Raw genomic sequence first — 16,954 nt, forward strand, 5'->3', positions numbered from 1 at the left:
ATATCCATTTCACCTGATCTTCGAGATCAGGATTTGACTCGAGAGTGATTAGTCGACCGATCCCCAGGTTCGGTCGACCGAACCTGCGTACTTGCCCAACCTTCCATCCAGATGCAATCTATGTGGATCGAGCCTGCATTCGGTCGACCGATCCCATTGTTCGGTCGACCGATCAACCAATGGTCTCTCCCTGAGCTGGCTCGATCAGCATGCTCGACTAAGTCTCTGGTTATCTCCGGTTCGGTCGACCGATCAGAAGATTCGGTCGACCGATCAACCAACGGTTGGTTGCTGACGTGGCTGTCGACGTGTCACCAACGGCTGGCTTCTGATGATAGGGGTTCAGTCGACCGATCATAGTTTCCGGTTGACCGAACACTTGTCAAGTCAACTTCCCCGTTGACTTGCTCTAGTTCTGCTCGCTTGGGTGATTGCGGACAACCGGAATAGGGCTCACCCGAGCCCAATTCCCGACCTTCTCCTCGAGTAGTCTTCCGTCCCGGCTTTTACGTCCCTCGAACGTCGCACACGTTCTTCTTGCCCACCGGTGTACTCTTTCACAGCTCTCTCGTCCTTCGAACGCACCGAGCCCGTCGGTTCCCTTCCCGTGCCATCCTTCTCGCTAGCTGCGTCTTCCGCTCGACTTCCTACGCTCCTAAGCTCCTGCACACTTAGACACAGGGATCAAAAACAAACATGACCTAACTAACTTGGTTGATCACATCAAAACAACCACGGGGTCCAACAGTTTGTAGAAGTTTTAATAATGGCTTTTCAAGAAGTGATTCACCAAACGAATCAATAAGTTATTATTGAGATATAATTAAAGTCTTATATTAAAAAAATTTAGAATAGATCATATATTTAAAAAGATGTAAAATATCTTCATTAGCATAAGACCTTTTGGATATAGCTCAAGAGTAAAACCATGAGAGCTTAGACCCAAAGTGGACAATATCATACCATTGTGGAGATTTATGAACATCCTTTAGGCACAACAAATAACATCAGAGTCATGGTCCAGACCAAATGTCATATGGAATAGCCTTGAACGAAGTTACGGGGAGACCCGGAGCAAGTCAAGGTAACTGAATGCTCACAGGGAGGCCTTTGGTGGATTTCTTCAATATGTCGGGGACGACTTCTGTGAAGTTTGATATGGTGAAGTTTGACGGAATTGAAAACTTTGGTTTATGGCAGAGAAGGGTCAAGGACTTGTTGGAGCAACAAAGCATAGTGAACGTGCTAGGAGAAAGGAAATCGGAAAGCATGGAGATATTGAATTAGGAAGAACTTCAGGCAAAGGCAGTGACAATCATGCTTTCTCTTACGGATGATGTGATATACCAGGTCATGGATGAGGAGTCACCGGTGGTAGTTTCGCAAAAGCTAGAACGTCGGTACATGTCAAAGTCATTGACAAACAAGTTGTATCTTAAGCAGAAATTATTCGAGCTGAAGATGACAGAGGGAACTGATCTGGGTCGGTACATCAATGTTTTCAACCAGATTGTGAGTAATCTTAAGTGTATTAACGTGAAGATCGAGGACGAAGATAAGGCGCTGATATTGTAAAATTTTCTACTTGTCTCCTACGTACGAGAATTTGATTACTATTTTGATGTGGGGTAAGAAGACTCTTAAATTGGAGGAGATCACAAGTGCATTGCTAGGTTTTCACCAAAGGAAGAAAACAAATGATGAAGTTTCTCAGGGAGAATGACTTGTGATAAATAGCAATTAAGAGCGTGGTAGGATCAAATCTCGACATGGATCAGGTAACGACAACAAGACTTGTTCTAAGTCGAGAAGGAAGAAGGTGATCACATGCTACAAGTTTGGAGGCAAAGGTCATATGAAGAAAAATTGAGAGAGATAAAGAAATATGTTGCAGAGAATAAAGATAGTTCGGTAAAGTCTATAAATATAGTTGAAGAAGAAAATTCAGAGAGTGGTGATGGAGATATACTATCAGTTATGTTGAGTTCAGAGTAATTGACAGATGCATGAATTTTAGACTCTATATATTCATATCACATGACTCCAAACAAGGAGTGGTTTGACACCTATAGGGTAGTGGATTCTTGTTCAATGTTGATGGGAAACGATGCATTATGTAGAGTTATCAGCATAGGAACGTCAGAATCAAGATATTTGATGGTGTGATCAGAACCCTATGTGATGTTAGATATATATCAGACCTAAGGAAGAACTTGATCTCGCTAGGCACACTAGATGGTATTGGTTATAGTTACAAATTAGTGAGCAGAGTGATAAAAGTTAGCAAGGGAGCTTTGACGGTAATGAAAGGATAACAGTTAGTATGGAACATCTATAAGTTGATAGGGAATATATGTAAGTACCCCGTGGTAGTTTTGGTATGATCAACTAAATCAAGTTAGGTCCTGTTATGTTTGATCCTTGTGTCTAAGTGCGTAGGAGCTTAGGAATACAAGAAGTCGAGCAGAAAACGTAGCTAGCAAGAAGGATGACACTAGAAAGGAGCTAACGAGCTCAATACATCTGAGAGACGAGGTGCTGCGAAAGAGTACATCGGTGGACGAGAAAGATGTGCATGACGTTCAAGGGATCAAAATCTAGGAAGGAAGTGTGCTCCAGGAGAAGGTTAGAGTTGGGTTTGGGTGAACTCAACTCCGGTTTACCAGAGCATCATCTATATGAAGAAGATCAGCTAAGGAGTTGATATACCTTAAGGAAGGTGACTTCAATGGCTTAGAAGACACCTTCCATGAACCGTGTCGAAGGCGCCTTCCAACATGTTGAAGGTGCCTTCAGATGACTATTAGCTGAAGATAAAGGTTTATCTTCGGCAATAAAACTTGTCTAATTGAAGGCGCCTTGAACCCTATTGAAGGCACCTTCCAACTTGGATAAAGTTTTTCAGAGGCTATAAAAAGACTCATAGAGCTAGGAAATAAATAATAACTTCCGTATTCATTTCCTAGCAATTTTCTGAGCTATTAAAGAGTGTAAGAGGCTTCTCCGCCTTCAATTAAAGAGATTTTTCTAGTGCTTTAATATGTCTTGGATTAACAACCACCTATGTTGTAACCAAGTAAATTCTAGCCTTATTACTTATTTATTTTTATAAGTTGTTATTTTTATGTTAATTATTTTAGTTAATTAATTGTGCTTACTAATCAAAATCAAAAGAAAAAGGATTGAATTTTATTTCAGGCTATTCACTCCCCTCTAGCCAGCCGCACTGGGACCAACACTACAATTATAAGTGGAGTCGCCTAGGTGGTGTCTAAATCAGACAGTACTATCTTGTGGCATATGCGGCTAAGACATATGGGTAAATGTTGGATGCTAAAACTTCACAAGAAAGATTTATTCAAGAGTGTCAAGATGTACAAGCTTGAATTCTACAAATTCTGTGTTCTTGGAAAATAGAACAAAGTGTAATTCAAAACGACAACAAATAAGATGGAGGGGATTCTGGACTACATACATACAGATCTTTAGAGATCAGCCAGTATAGCATCAGGTGGATGACACTTGTATTTTATGAGTTTTACTAATGATTACTCACGAAAGGTTTGGATATACTTTATGTGTCACAAGTTAAAAACTTTTGCAAAGTTTAAACTGTGAAAAACTGAAGTGGAGAACCAGACCAAGAAGAAGATCAAATGTCTTAAGTCAGACAAGTGAGACTGAGTATACAGATTTAAAGTTTTAGAAATTTTGTAAGCAGCATGAGATAATGAGGTATTTTTTGGTTCATAGGACACCTTAATAGAACAGGGTGGCAGAAAGGTTGAACAGGATAATCATTGAAAAGACAAAATGTCTCAACCTGAATGCAGCGCTAGCAAAGAATTTTTGGGCGGAAGTGGTTAACATGGCATGTTATCTCATTAATAGATCACCAAGGGCGGCACTAGAAGGCAAAGTATATCAAAGGAAGTATGGATAGGGAATCAAATAGATTACTCTCCTCTTTGAGTTTTTGGATGTCCAACCTATATACACATATTTAGTGAGGAAAAATCAAAGTTGGATGTGAAGCTAAAGTAGTGCATTTTTCTAGGGTATTAGAAAGGAGTTAAAGGCTTCAAGCTTTGGAATCCTAAGGCAAATAAGGTGGTGATCAACAGAGATATGGTGTTTGACGAGAAGACTATGTTACAGTATACTCAGGAAGAAAGAAAGGAAACACCACAGAGTAACATGGAGAAAGATGTTGTGCAGGTGGAGCTAGAGACTTATGACTCTGATGATTCTAGCTCAGAGCACACGGAGCATCGCACTGTAGCTCATAGCAGAACGAGAAGAGTCATAAAACCACCCACCAAATACAGATTTGAAGACTTGGTATCTTATACACTTATCACTAGTAGCGAAGACCCTATATCTTTTTAGGAGGTAATACACAACTCTGAGAAGGACAAGTGGACAAGTGCTTATGGTGGAGGAGATGGAGTCATCGCATAAGAACCAAATGTGAGATCTAGTGAAACTTCCTGAAGGAAAAAAAGTTATAGGGTGCAAGTGGATATTCAAGAATAAAGAAGCAATGTTAGTAGGAGAAGAATTGAAGTTCAAGGCTCAGTTAATAGCAAAGGGGTATTCACAAATAAAGGAGATTGATTATGAAGAAATTTTCTCTCCAGTAGTAAGATACGTGAATTAGAGCGGTATTGGCTTTGGTAGCACATCACGATTTGGAGCTGGAGCAAATGGATGTGAAGACGACATTTCTTCATGGAAATTTGGAGGAGCAGATTTTTATATCACAACCTAAGGGATTTAGTCAGCTCAAACAAGAATGGTTGGTTTACAAGTTGAAGAAATCGTTCTATGAATTGAAATAATCTCCTAGACAATAGTACAAACGTTTTTATTCATACATAATTCAAAATGCATATAGGAGATATGAGTATAATTGTTACATATAAGTGAAGAGCCTTGAAGATGAATCACTAGTTTTCTTACTACTATACGCAGATAACATGCTCATTGTTGCGAAGAAGATGAAAGGGATCGACAAATTAAAGAGGTTACTAAGCATGGAATTTGATATGAAAGATGTGGGAGAGGCCAAAAAGATTCTTGGGATGGAGATTCACAGAGATTGAGTTATAGGGAGATTATGATTTTCTCAACCTATTCGGACTTTATGTAATATTTGAATGGTTCAAATATTAGATCATATAAATTTTTATATAGGTTGTACCAAGTCTAGATCCAATAATTGAATGGTTCAACAACAAATATTATATCATATAAATTTATATATCTATTCAGATTTTATGTAATATTTGAATGGTTCAAATATTAGATCATATAAATTTATATATATACACCTTTAATAAATTTTATTCATAATTTGGAAAGTATAAAATATATATATATTTGGAATTGAATGTTTAATCATCAAATATTTATATAAATTTTATAGACATTCGGATTTAGGGAGTTATATAAATTTTATACACTTAGAGCAATTCAACACCAATTATTAAATTATATAAATTTGATAGATATTCGGAATTTATTCTAAAATTTTCTAAACACAAGTGTCTTGAGATTTAAATCACATAATCCATAATTATTGTTAATAAATCTACATTATTTAAATTAGACGTTGTAACTTACTCTAATCATGCATGGAATTAGCGATGATTGATTTCGAACACTACAGATTGATTAAAAGATTAATAGCTATTGTGATATTAATTAATTGATTAATTAATATTTATAATAGATTAAATAAATAATTAATTAAATTAATCATTTGAATTAATGATAATTGATAAGGTTTAAGTGAAAAGATACACTCATGTTTATTAATATTCACCTCTTAGGTGTAACCCTTCATCCCTGTAAAAGAAACATCATCCCTTCCACTCAAATCACTCATTTTCACTCAAAATTCAAGTTGTGAAGTTTTCTCTTGAGTTATCTTCTCTCTCATCTCTTAAGAGTCTCAAGTCTTCGAAAATTCGGTAAGACTTGAAATTTGAAGTGTTCCTATTTCGAGACGTAAGTCCTTGTATGAGATGATTACCGATAAACTATAAACACTTGAACGGGGCAATATCGTCTAAAGGAAAGAAGGTCTAGCCTTCCTCTCAACCTTAATACTCTTATCCTTAGGGCTAAGTTTACTTAAAGGGGAGGTGTCGATATATGAAGGGATAACTCGATGAGATTAGGTCGATAACGACGATACTAAGAAGGATATGTCTCTTATTTGAACGGGTACTTCGATAACCGAAAGGGGATATCGAGAGTATAAATGGGACAAAGGTCCACGTCGCCACATCGAGCTCCACTAGTTCGAGCCATCGAATCATCATCGAGATGACTAACCGGGCTCACTTGTTGGATCGGATCAATAATCGTTATTTCGTCGGATGTCACAAAATAACTGTTTGATTGAACAATAGTTTAGTTTAATTATTGGTTTTCATTCTGAATTGAACAAATTAGTTTAATCTGTTCAAATTGACTAATCCAAGTTGATTGTGTTTCTCTTATATTTTTCTGCGACCTAAAAGGTTCCTCGTGGACGAAGCATATGTACGTATACGCAGAGATGAAGTTAATGGATGGAGCATCTTTGACTAGCTTAGCTTCCACCACGTCGAACAAAGCTGCAACATATGAGAAGGCCAATTAATGGCAGCCGTTCGAATCGTTTTCAATGTTTCAAATCCCAAGTCAAAGGGTTTGACTTTGCATCATCCATGTCGTCAAAGAGAGCCTTTGTCATGTCCCCCATCATAGAACAAAACGGAGTAGGTGATGGAGAAGTCAAGTTTCTTTAAGAGAAGAGAGCAGTTGAATTATATTATTAGCTCCAGTGATGACATCTTTGTTGAGTTCTTTATTACGGATATAAATTGAGTGCAAGTAGAATGATGGTATATCATCGTTTTCGGTTAAGTTGAGGTTAGAGTTAGACTTTATCTCTTTAAGACGAATTTGCCCCACACACGATGCTCACGGAATACGGCAATCGTCTCCCAAGATATAACGACTTTTATCTTGCGATAGAACCACTGCAAATCGCAAGACCTCCGAACCGAGAAAGATTCTTGAACTCTCCAATGCAAGAATGCAATGCTTGCTTTGCTTGAAAGGAAGTGAGTGAATAAATGAGTATGTGAGGGACTTTATTTATACATATGAAAGGGTATAAGAATCTCTTGGTTCAATTAGATCTCATCCATCAATCGAAATGGGTGATGTAGAACGCATCCTTTCCTAAGAGGTATACTATTTCTTCATTAAATGCACCATTTAATTATCCAAAAGATATTTAAACCTTTTTGATTATTTTTTCATTTATAATTTCTAACAATCTTTGACAACATACTGGCTCAGGGCTCAAATGGCTGGGACAGTGTCTTTTGTGTTTACATGGAGAAGTTTTTCAGCTCCATCGTGCCGTATCGTTGTAATTCCAACAATTGCTTAAAAATTTGCTGAAATACTTCATGTTAATCAGAGGGAGAGACTCCTGCCATCCAAGCGTATGAGCAAATATAGATATAGAAAGGTACAGTTCAAAACATTCAAGGGAGAGAGACTCCTGAAACTAAGGACCTATGAGTGTCTGCAACTCAAGCATTATGAAGTGAAATGGCACTCATTTTTCCTTGCAGCCTTGTTAAGAAACTTGCAATTCTAATGTGTCTTCTCTCCTTTCTCCCTTAGACCAGATGTAGCCACAATCTGCACTTTTGAAAATCTGATTATTTCTATGCTTCCTTATTCTCCACAGCCAATCTTGACAAACTGTTTGGAAGGACCTCATATATGCATGTTGACTGATGCAATTATCTGACTGCATTCTCGCAGAAAACACATCAATGTCTCTCAGTCAAGACCTTGTGTGAATTTTATCTTGAAGCTAAGGAGTAACAAAGTGAGAGATTTTATTTGGGAAAAAAAATCTAAAGGGCGCCCTTTTTTATCGAATATCAAAAGGGCATCCCACTTTAATTTTTTATCAAAAGGATGTCTGGCCTACGTAAAATTACACAAATACCTTCTAACATACTATACGCTTCTGACAAACACACTCCCACCTATATTCCAGCCTAAATCGGATCATGTTGTAGCAACTATGAAATCGTAACTGCTACAACTATAATGTCAACTTTAAGAGGTCATAACTTTTAATTCGGGTTGAAGCATGGGACACACAATATATCAAATCGAAACTCGTTAAGTGATCTTCGATTTGATGTATTGTATGTCATGTGATTCAATCTGAGTAAAAAATTATGATCTCTCAAAATTTACCTAGCATACACGTTCTAGTAGCTACGAAAATGTAACTGCTATAACTGTCTGACAACTCAGTTGTAGTAACTACAAAATCGTAGCTACTATAACTATAAATTTAAATTTAAGAGGTCATAATTTTTGGTTCAGATTGACTCATGAAATAAATAATATATCAAATCGGAGCTCATTCATAGATCTTTAATTTGATATATTGTGTGTCAAGTCGAGTCAAAAGTTATGACCTATCAAAATTTACATAGTATACACATTATAACAACTATAAAATCGTAGTTACTACAACTGTGTGGCAACTCAATTAAGCTATGAAATTGTAACTGCTAAAACTACAAGTTCAACTTTAAAAGACCAAAACTTTTGATTCGGGTTAAACTACATGACACACAATATATCAAATTGATAATATTTGAACGAGCTTCGATTTACTATATTATGTGTCCTGTGGTTCAACCTACCTCTCAAAGTTTACCCAATATACACATTGTAGCAGTTGCGAAATCGTAGCTACTACAACTATGTGGCAATTCAATTATAGTAGCTACGAAATCATAACTTCTACAACTACAAGATCAACTTTACGAGGTCCTAACTTTTGATTCGGATTGAATCATGAAACACATAATATATCAAATCGAAGCTCATACAGAGATCTTCAATTTGATATATTGTGCCCCCATGTTGAACATGAGTCAAATATTATGGCCTTTTAAAATTTACCCAACATATACATTGTAACAACTATGAAACCGTAGTTGCTACAACTACAAGTTTAACTTTAAGAGGTCATAACTTTTAATTCAAGTTGAAGCATGAGATACAAAATATATTAAATTGAAAATCATTCATATATCTTCATTTTGATATATTGTGTGTCTCCTAGTTCAATCCAAGTCAAAAGTTATAGTTTCTCAAAGTTTAACCAGCATATATGTTGTAGCAACTATGAAACCATATATGCTACAATTGTGTGACAACTCAGTTGTAGCAGCTATAAAATCGTAGTTGCTACAACTACAAGTTTAATTTTAAGAGGTCATAACTTATGATTCAGGTTGAACCATGAGACACATAATATATCAAATCAAAACTTGTTCAGAGATATTTGATTTGATATATTATATGTCCTGTGATTCAAATCAAATTAAAAGTTATGGTCTCTTAAAATTTATACAGTATACATGTTGTACCAGACACAAAACTGTAGTTGCTACAAGTACAAGTTATAACGTGTTCCATGGTTCAACTAAAGTCAAAAGTTATGACCTATTAAAATTTACCCAACATACTATTGGGGTTGTAAGGTTGCAAACATAGTCTCAATTTGAAAACACATGGGAAAGATCATAACTTTATAAGAAAAAGATATCTCCATTGGCATGAGGCCTTTTGAGTAGAGCGCAAGAGTAAAACCATGAGGGCTTACGCTCAAAGTGGATAATATTATACTATTGTAGAGATATCTAAATTCTTTTTGATCCTACAATTGGTATCAGAGTGAGGTCGCTCTTCACTGGACTAATCGCCAGAAGAAGCACGAGTCAAAGCCAGGATCCAAGATTGAACCATGTGGGTGAAACCTTGAACAAAGTAGGGTAGACCCTGAGCAGGTCAGCAACCCGATGTTTGAGAGGAGACCCTAAGCAGGCCAAGAGTGATCTGATACTTGAAGGGAACCCTGTGGTTCTTTATTTGAGAGGGGGGTTGTTGGGATTGCAAGGTTACAAATATAGTCCCACATTGAAAACACATGGAAAAAATCATGACTTTATGAGAAAAAGATATCTCCATTAGCATGAGACCTTTTGGGTAGAGCCCAAGAGCAAAACCATGAGGACTTAGGTCCAAAGTGGACAATATAATGCCATTGTGGAAATATCTAAAATTCTTTTCGATCTTACACATACATATTGTAGTGGCAACAAAATCCTAGCTGTTATAATATGATCCAATTTAGGTGAGAATATAAGCGGGGGAGTGCACATGTCAAAAGCATGTAATGTGTTAGAGGATATTTGTGTTATTTTACCAGGAGTGGGCATTCTTTTTATGAAAAATTAAAGTGGAATGTTCCTTTGATGATTCAATAAAAAAAGGTGCACTCTTTTGACTTTTGTCCTTATTACTTTGCAAAAGAATGCTATAATTGACATGGAAAAGGATTAAAAACTACTACTCCAATTTAAGAACAACATTTTATAGAAAAATGATGAGAAGGTACTATCACTAGCCCATCTGTAGTTCAAGAAAGAAGTAAGATTAACTATAGAAACCGCCATTTTTGTTCTGAGAAGGAAAAAGTCCATGACTTGAGTTGAGATCTCTCTACAAAAAAAGACCATTTGTGACTCAATTTTGATTCTAAAACCTGGTTTGATCAAACTATTCTGCACAAGTTTATTTGGATTTATACCACAGTAAAAACCCATGTAATGAGGGTTCAATTCTCTCGTAGGTCATATCATACATCTGCAATTCTCGAATTATTGGTGATGCTAGGCAACCACATCAAGAACTACTCATGTTTCCAGATTCACTTGTTGGGCGAACAAGGGATGAAGGTCGCCCACCTTTAGAATTAGTTGGACCGAAGGCATTGATACCTGGATACCTGATTAAAAATAATTAAAAAATAAATTGTATTAATTCAACAATGAAAATTTTTAAAGGAAAGAAGCCTATCTTAGGGGAAGAAGTATGCCTTAAGAAGAAAAATAATATCATACCTCAGGGAGAGCTTACCATAAGAGAGAAGTGTAGGATCAATCCTATGCTAGGAGGGAGGGAGGGAGGGTATTTTTTGTGTTTTAATATTATCTACAAAGTTAGTATGCAACAAAAATAATAAAATAAGAATAAGAAATACACACCATATTTTTACTTAGTTCACAACCCTAGGGTCGCTACATCAAAGGCAATGTCTCAACATGAACACTAATCATTCTTCTTTCCGGACACCTTCCAGCAATGGAGAAACCTCTTACAAACTTATTAAAGACACAAGCACAATAAAAATAATAAATATATCAATGACACGATAATAAAGAGAATACAAACAAAATATAGATTCGAGCTGAAAGCCATGAATGCGGCGATAATCATCCTAACACTTCCTAGATCGTACAAGCAAAACTTTGAGGGCTTTTTATCACATAATGAGAGTGACTGGATTGATTGATTAATTCTTGAGCTTCTTCCCTTGCTTGAAATCCTTTTGGGCGCTTGAACCTTTATTAACTCAGCTCTCGATATGATCCTCGTGAACTTCAGATTTGCTAACTTGGCAACTTTCGATCGCTTGGAACACTTCTAGTCTCCTAGAGCTTGGTCAAACCTGATCCATTGACCACCTGGCTCGAATCCTATCATGTCTTGCATTTTTGGTAGACCGGACCTATTCCGATCACCCGAACCTGTTAGGTTGCCCGAACACGGTCCCATTGCCTGAATTTGGTCTGATTCTCTGGACATGTTCCAGTCTTTCAAGTTTTCATCCAACTCCAGCTTCCCGAAAGACAAAATTACAAACATATAAGCAAGTCTAGTACTTAGTCTATCTGATCTATTAAGCTAACTTATTTAAAATTCACTCCTCCAACAGTTCTCACTTGCTTGAAGTTCACTTCTCAAAGACTTCTTATTATCTTGGATTCACTCCCCTAGAGTTTTCCCTTTGTCAAGCAGCATTTGGTCACCCTTGATCTACTTAGATTTTTCCCCTTACTAGACATCCTGTCACCCTTACCTATCAAGAATTTCCCTTGCCTAGGTCAACATTGACCTATTAAGACTTCTCACTTGCCTAGGTCAACATTAATATGATAGAACTTCTCACTTAACTACCAAGTATCTGATTGACCTGGACCTGTTTGGACTTTTCCACTTATTTCTAAGTATCTGATCAACTTTGACTTACTTGGATGAACTATTAGTCAACCTTGACCATATACAAACAAAAATATTTATCAAACATCAAAATCTGGAGGTTGATTGCACTAATAATCTCTTTTTTATATTTAATAATATTTTTAAATTAATCTAACTACTTAAATTAACTTCTTGGGTCTTATGCCAAAATCAAAGGGGAGAAAAAAGATTTAAGTTAGAAATCCTAATTCTTTGATTTTGGAATAAGACCCAAGGGTTGAGATAAAACTTCCTTAACCTACTATCAATTCAACCCTTTTTAATACTATTTATCAAGATTAAACCCCTTTGTCAGATACAGCCTTTCTAAGATAATCATTTAAGACATGAATAGTATGCATGACATGTCATGTTAAGCATCGATATAACAATTAATTAAAAATATGAATGAACATGACAAGTCTAACATGAGGATGTAGCATATCAAACAAGTAATAATTATCAAACAACAAAATTTAAAATATTGATTTCTAAGAATATGTCAAATGAGTGTTAACTCTCGAATGTGTCAATCCACTTTTGACACATTTTAATTATTATAATTCCTATTTCCTTGAGTATGATTATATTAATTAGCTTCATAATTAAAAGGTACTTGATTATAAATTAGTTTTTGTGTTTTACATATATTTTCTTGACTTGTATTTAACTTAGACTTCTAACCTAAGTCTACACTTTGAATTTTAGACAAATTATTAATAATCTTTTATAATTTTTCAATTTGAGTTTTTAAGATATTATTTTCCTTTTCAAACTTCCTAATTTTGTATTTTTGACTTTTAAAAATTTTGTTTTTAAAATCATAATCTATAATTTTAAACTTTAAAAATTTATTTTTTGAATTTTTAAAATTTAAATTCTGATTTTTAAATTTTCAAATTAATTTCTATGATTTTGCAAACTGATTTTCCTAATTTCAATAAAATCAGTAGCAAGTTTTGTCTTCTTCTCTTCATAATAGTTGTGATAATAAAAGACTAGTTATATTTTCTTTTCTCACTCCAAATATATTTTGAATCACTTTTACCTAAAAATAAAGGGATCTTTATCTTAATATTTCTTAAGTTTCTATCAACATGATTATTCATCCTTCCTCTTCAACTACTAAATCTAGAATGACCAAATCTTCCACGAGAAACTCTATTATCAGTGTCCTTAGAAACACCATTCTCATCATGATTATATTGTCTAGCTAGCTTTGGCATGGTAACTCTAGTAACTTGACTCCTTTGTACTCTAACAATTGCAATATCTTTTCTCTCCAATCTATCTAGGATCCGAGCAAATCTAATTTCTATGTGCTTCAAGTGTTGTCTCAAGGTAAATTGTTCAAGTGATTCTCAAGGTAAATTGTGCTTCTCCACTTGTCACAATTAAAATAATTTGTTGTCACTCAATCACTTGACTCAATAAGGTTAACTCTTTAAAGAACTTGGAATTAAGACAATTTCCCATAAGCGTTCATTGACAAATTGAAAATTTCCAAGGGCATAGAATAATAATTAGGATAATAGATATGAATTGAAAGAAGAATGTGTAGGATCACTTTAACGCTAAGGGGAATAATAAATTCAATGTTCTTCATTCTTTCTACCAATGTTGTTAGTTTGCACAGCAAAATAATAAAAGTAACTTAAAAATAAGCAAAATGACGACACCATATTTACTTAGTTCACACTACATCCAAGGCAATGCATGAAGTGACTGCCCACTAATGTCTTTTTCCTTTTTCAACTCTTTCGAAGATGGAGAAATCTCCTATAAGTTTTGTAAGGAAATCACAAGTACAAAAATACTAAATAAATGATATAATAACAAGCATAAAAGAAAAACAAACTCATCAATCCAGTTTGGAAATCCTGAGTGCGAATACACTCATCCTAGATCTTCCTGGATTAATGGGTAGAACTTGGAGCACTCTTTGGAGCATGGAAACACGAAAATGAGAACGGATTGATTGTAGTTGAATAGGCTACCTCGAATCCCCTTTTATAGAGCTCAATCAACACTCCTTCGATCAATTGGACCTCCTCTGACTTAGCTGCTGTAAAATATCGGAAATAGGCGAATATTAATAAGAGAATTTTTTGGAATTTTTGAAAAATTTTCGGGAATTTTTCGGAGCTCGTACGGACGAGTTAATATGGATAAAACGGGACCCAGGAAAGCCGGTTTAGACTACCCATTTAAGTGAGGAGAAATTTGAATTTTCTTTTATTCTTTCCTTTTCTTTTATTTATTTTTCTTTTCTCCTCCGTCTTTCCTTCCCTCGCGCACCCGAGCCGCACCCCCCTTCCTCGCCCGACGCCATCTCCTCCGATCCCTAACCGCCGGAGCCCTAACCGCCGGCCACGGCGGTTTTTCTTCCTCCCCTTCCACTTCTTCTTCTTCTCCTCTGCCCGAGCCGAACCCTCCTTCCTTCATCTCTCGCGACGCCGGTCTTCTCCACACCGACGCCTCTGCCCTAATCTTTTCACGCCGATCGCCTCTTCCCCTGCCCGGAGTAGTGCTAATTCGGCGACGCCGTCTCTGTGCCCTAGCCGCCGTTGCCGACACCCGAGTAGGAGCCGAGCGATTCCTTGCCCTAGGTGCCGACGCCGCACCTCTCTGCCCTAGCGCCGGCCCGTCGCCGAGCCCTAGCATCTCCGGCCGACTCCTTTGTGTGCCGCTCACCATCGCTGTTTCCTCCTCTGTGCCAGCCACTGAGCGCTGACGTCTCTGGACCTAGCACCGCCGCCGAGTTTGCTTCGCGGACGTTGTGCCCTAGCACTGTCGTAGGCCACAGGTTCGATCCATCACAGATTGTAGGCTCTGTACCCTAGCTTTGATTTGGAGTTGGGGTTGTATGATCCGTGATCTTCATTGCTTGAGCTTCTGTTTGATCAGTTTTGATTCCAGCAGTGATTCCGGCCGTGAGGAGAAGACAGACTTGCAGTGGGCTTGTTTTAGTTCTAGCAGCGAGACAACCCTTTTTCCGGCTGTGAATTGAGGTATGGTTTAGGGTAAGTTGTTGGTTTTAAGACTGCGAATTTAATGTTAAGGTTTGATTCACAGAGGTGGATGTATTGACTACGAATTTTGGGTGTTTGATGTATAGGTCAGTGGTTAAAACTAGTACCAGCCACAGTTTTGGCAACGGGTGCATCCTCGACAAATTAACGACAAAGTATACGGATTTGGGTGAGTTTTGGAATTTGGTAAATTGCAGGCTTGTGATACGTTTTGTGGTGAATTTGGATTTACATGGTTAAATGTTGTTCACCTTGATCGTTAGGGTTAATGGAGTTAATCCTAATTGATTTTTAGTTCAATTTAATTAGGGTTCTTGAAGGAAAATATTTTGGTTTAGCTATTTTGCTTATAATTAAATTTAGCTAAACTATACGGTTTATTACAGGACTTTGATTCGAGACGAGTGTCTCGATTTGTCGGACTGGACCATTTCGATTGGAGGCGGGTACTTTTGACTTATTGTCTTTGATATGCATAGTAATGAAATTAACAAGTTGCGTTAATTATGTTCCTCATTTGTTACGGTTAATCACTACCCGATTACCTGTTACCTGCTTGATTGATTGTTTGTTTTGCATTTCGTGTTGTTATGTACCTGATTACACATACTCATAGGGGTAGTGATATAACCATGTTTCACCATGTTCAGGACCTAGGTTTGATACCTTATTTGATCAGTGTACTTTGATATGATTTGTTCACTATGGTGCACATCATTATATGTCCATAGATTGTTTAGTATATTACCATGCTTAGTGTCATGCACCATTCGCATGATTGCATGCTGTGTGATAGATTGCTCCATTATTGTAGAGCACATCACCAGTTTCATCACTGTTCGGTGCTCCGTTGTTGACGCTCAGGGGTAGCGTGACGCAGTGTGGTTTGCTCTTCCTGCGTTGGTCCGCCATGGGTAGTGACGCAGTGTAGCACGTTAAGGACCCTCCCGTCATCGTGTCTTGGGAGATGAGAGCATCGCTCCCCATTTATGATTTGGGGTAGGAGTATGTGTGTAAAGGATCCCGTCCACTCGGTCACTCATCGGGAGTAGTGATGCAGAGTGCACGTTCGTCACAGCCCTACTTGGTGCACTTGAGTTGGGTGGTCAGGGGTGACCATGACATTGGTATCATATGCATGATGCATTTATTGCTTGTGTTTGTGTTTGCTGCATTTATATGCTGCACATTGTTTGGATACCTATGTTTGACATGCATACAAGAGTTCTATACCTCTCGGATTGCTTGTCTTTATACCAGGTCCTGGTTAGTACAGTATTATCCTGTTTACTTCAATTTGTATTCACCTTTATTACATCAGGAGACTGTACGCATGATTAGTGCTAGGTATTATTTCCTTACTTTGCATATCAGTTGTACCTGCTGAGTGTTGGACTCACCCCACCTCCATTGTTGATATTTTTCAGGTTGATGTTGTCCGGAGCAATTCCAGTCGCTAGTCCCCATCTGCACGTAGTGCTAGTCCTCTGCTGGTCTTGAGTTGTTATTTTATCTTAGTTTCTCTATCAGACTTTGTTTTTAGTCTTGTATTGTTTTACTTATGGATATTGTATGGATTCATATCGTTTGATGGATTTTTGGTATGATTTGGATTTATTCTACTACATGCCTGCCTGGACGGCAGAAGAGGTGAGTTCATCGGATTTTGAGCTTTACGAGTGTAGTTGAGTAGGGTTGATTTTGAGTCATGGTATAACTGCTTTGGTTTGCTT

General features: G+C 37.0%; 1 long non-coding RNA gene across 4 annotated transcripts; it reads left to right on the plus strand.

The window, feature by feature from the left end:
• Positions 1–14,456: 14,456 nt before the first annotated feature.
• LOC122004076 lies at positions 14,457–16,686 on the plus strand. Of its 4 annotated transcripts, none has more exons than XR_006118205.1 (4): positions 14,457–14,995; positions 15,112–15,200; positions 15,308–15,390; positions 16,649–16,686. It is a non-coding gene; the product is annotated as an uncharacterized LOC122004076 (long non-coding RNA). The 4 variants fall into 4 exon arrangements; XR_006118206.1 differs by having other exon boundaries at positions 15,112–15,212; positions 16,649–16,668; XR_006118204.1 differs by lacking the exon at positions 16,649–16,686 and adding an exon at positions 15,608–15,660 and having other exon boundaries at positions 15,112–15,212.
• The last annotated feature ends 268 nt before the right edge of the window (positions 16,687–16,954 follow it).

The sequence above is a fragment of the Zingiber officinale genome, chromosome 7B (genome assembly GCF_018446385.1).
Source record: "Zingiber officinale cultivar Zhangliang chromosome 7B, Zo_v1.1, whole genome shotgun sequence".
Classification (NCBI taxonomy): domain Eukaryota; kingdom Viridiplantae; phylum Streptophyta; class Magnoliopsida; order Zingiberales; family Zingiberaceae; genus Zingiber; species Zingiber officinale.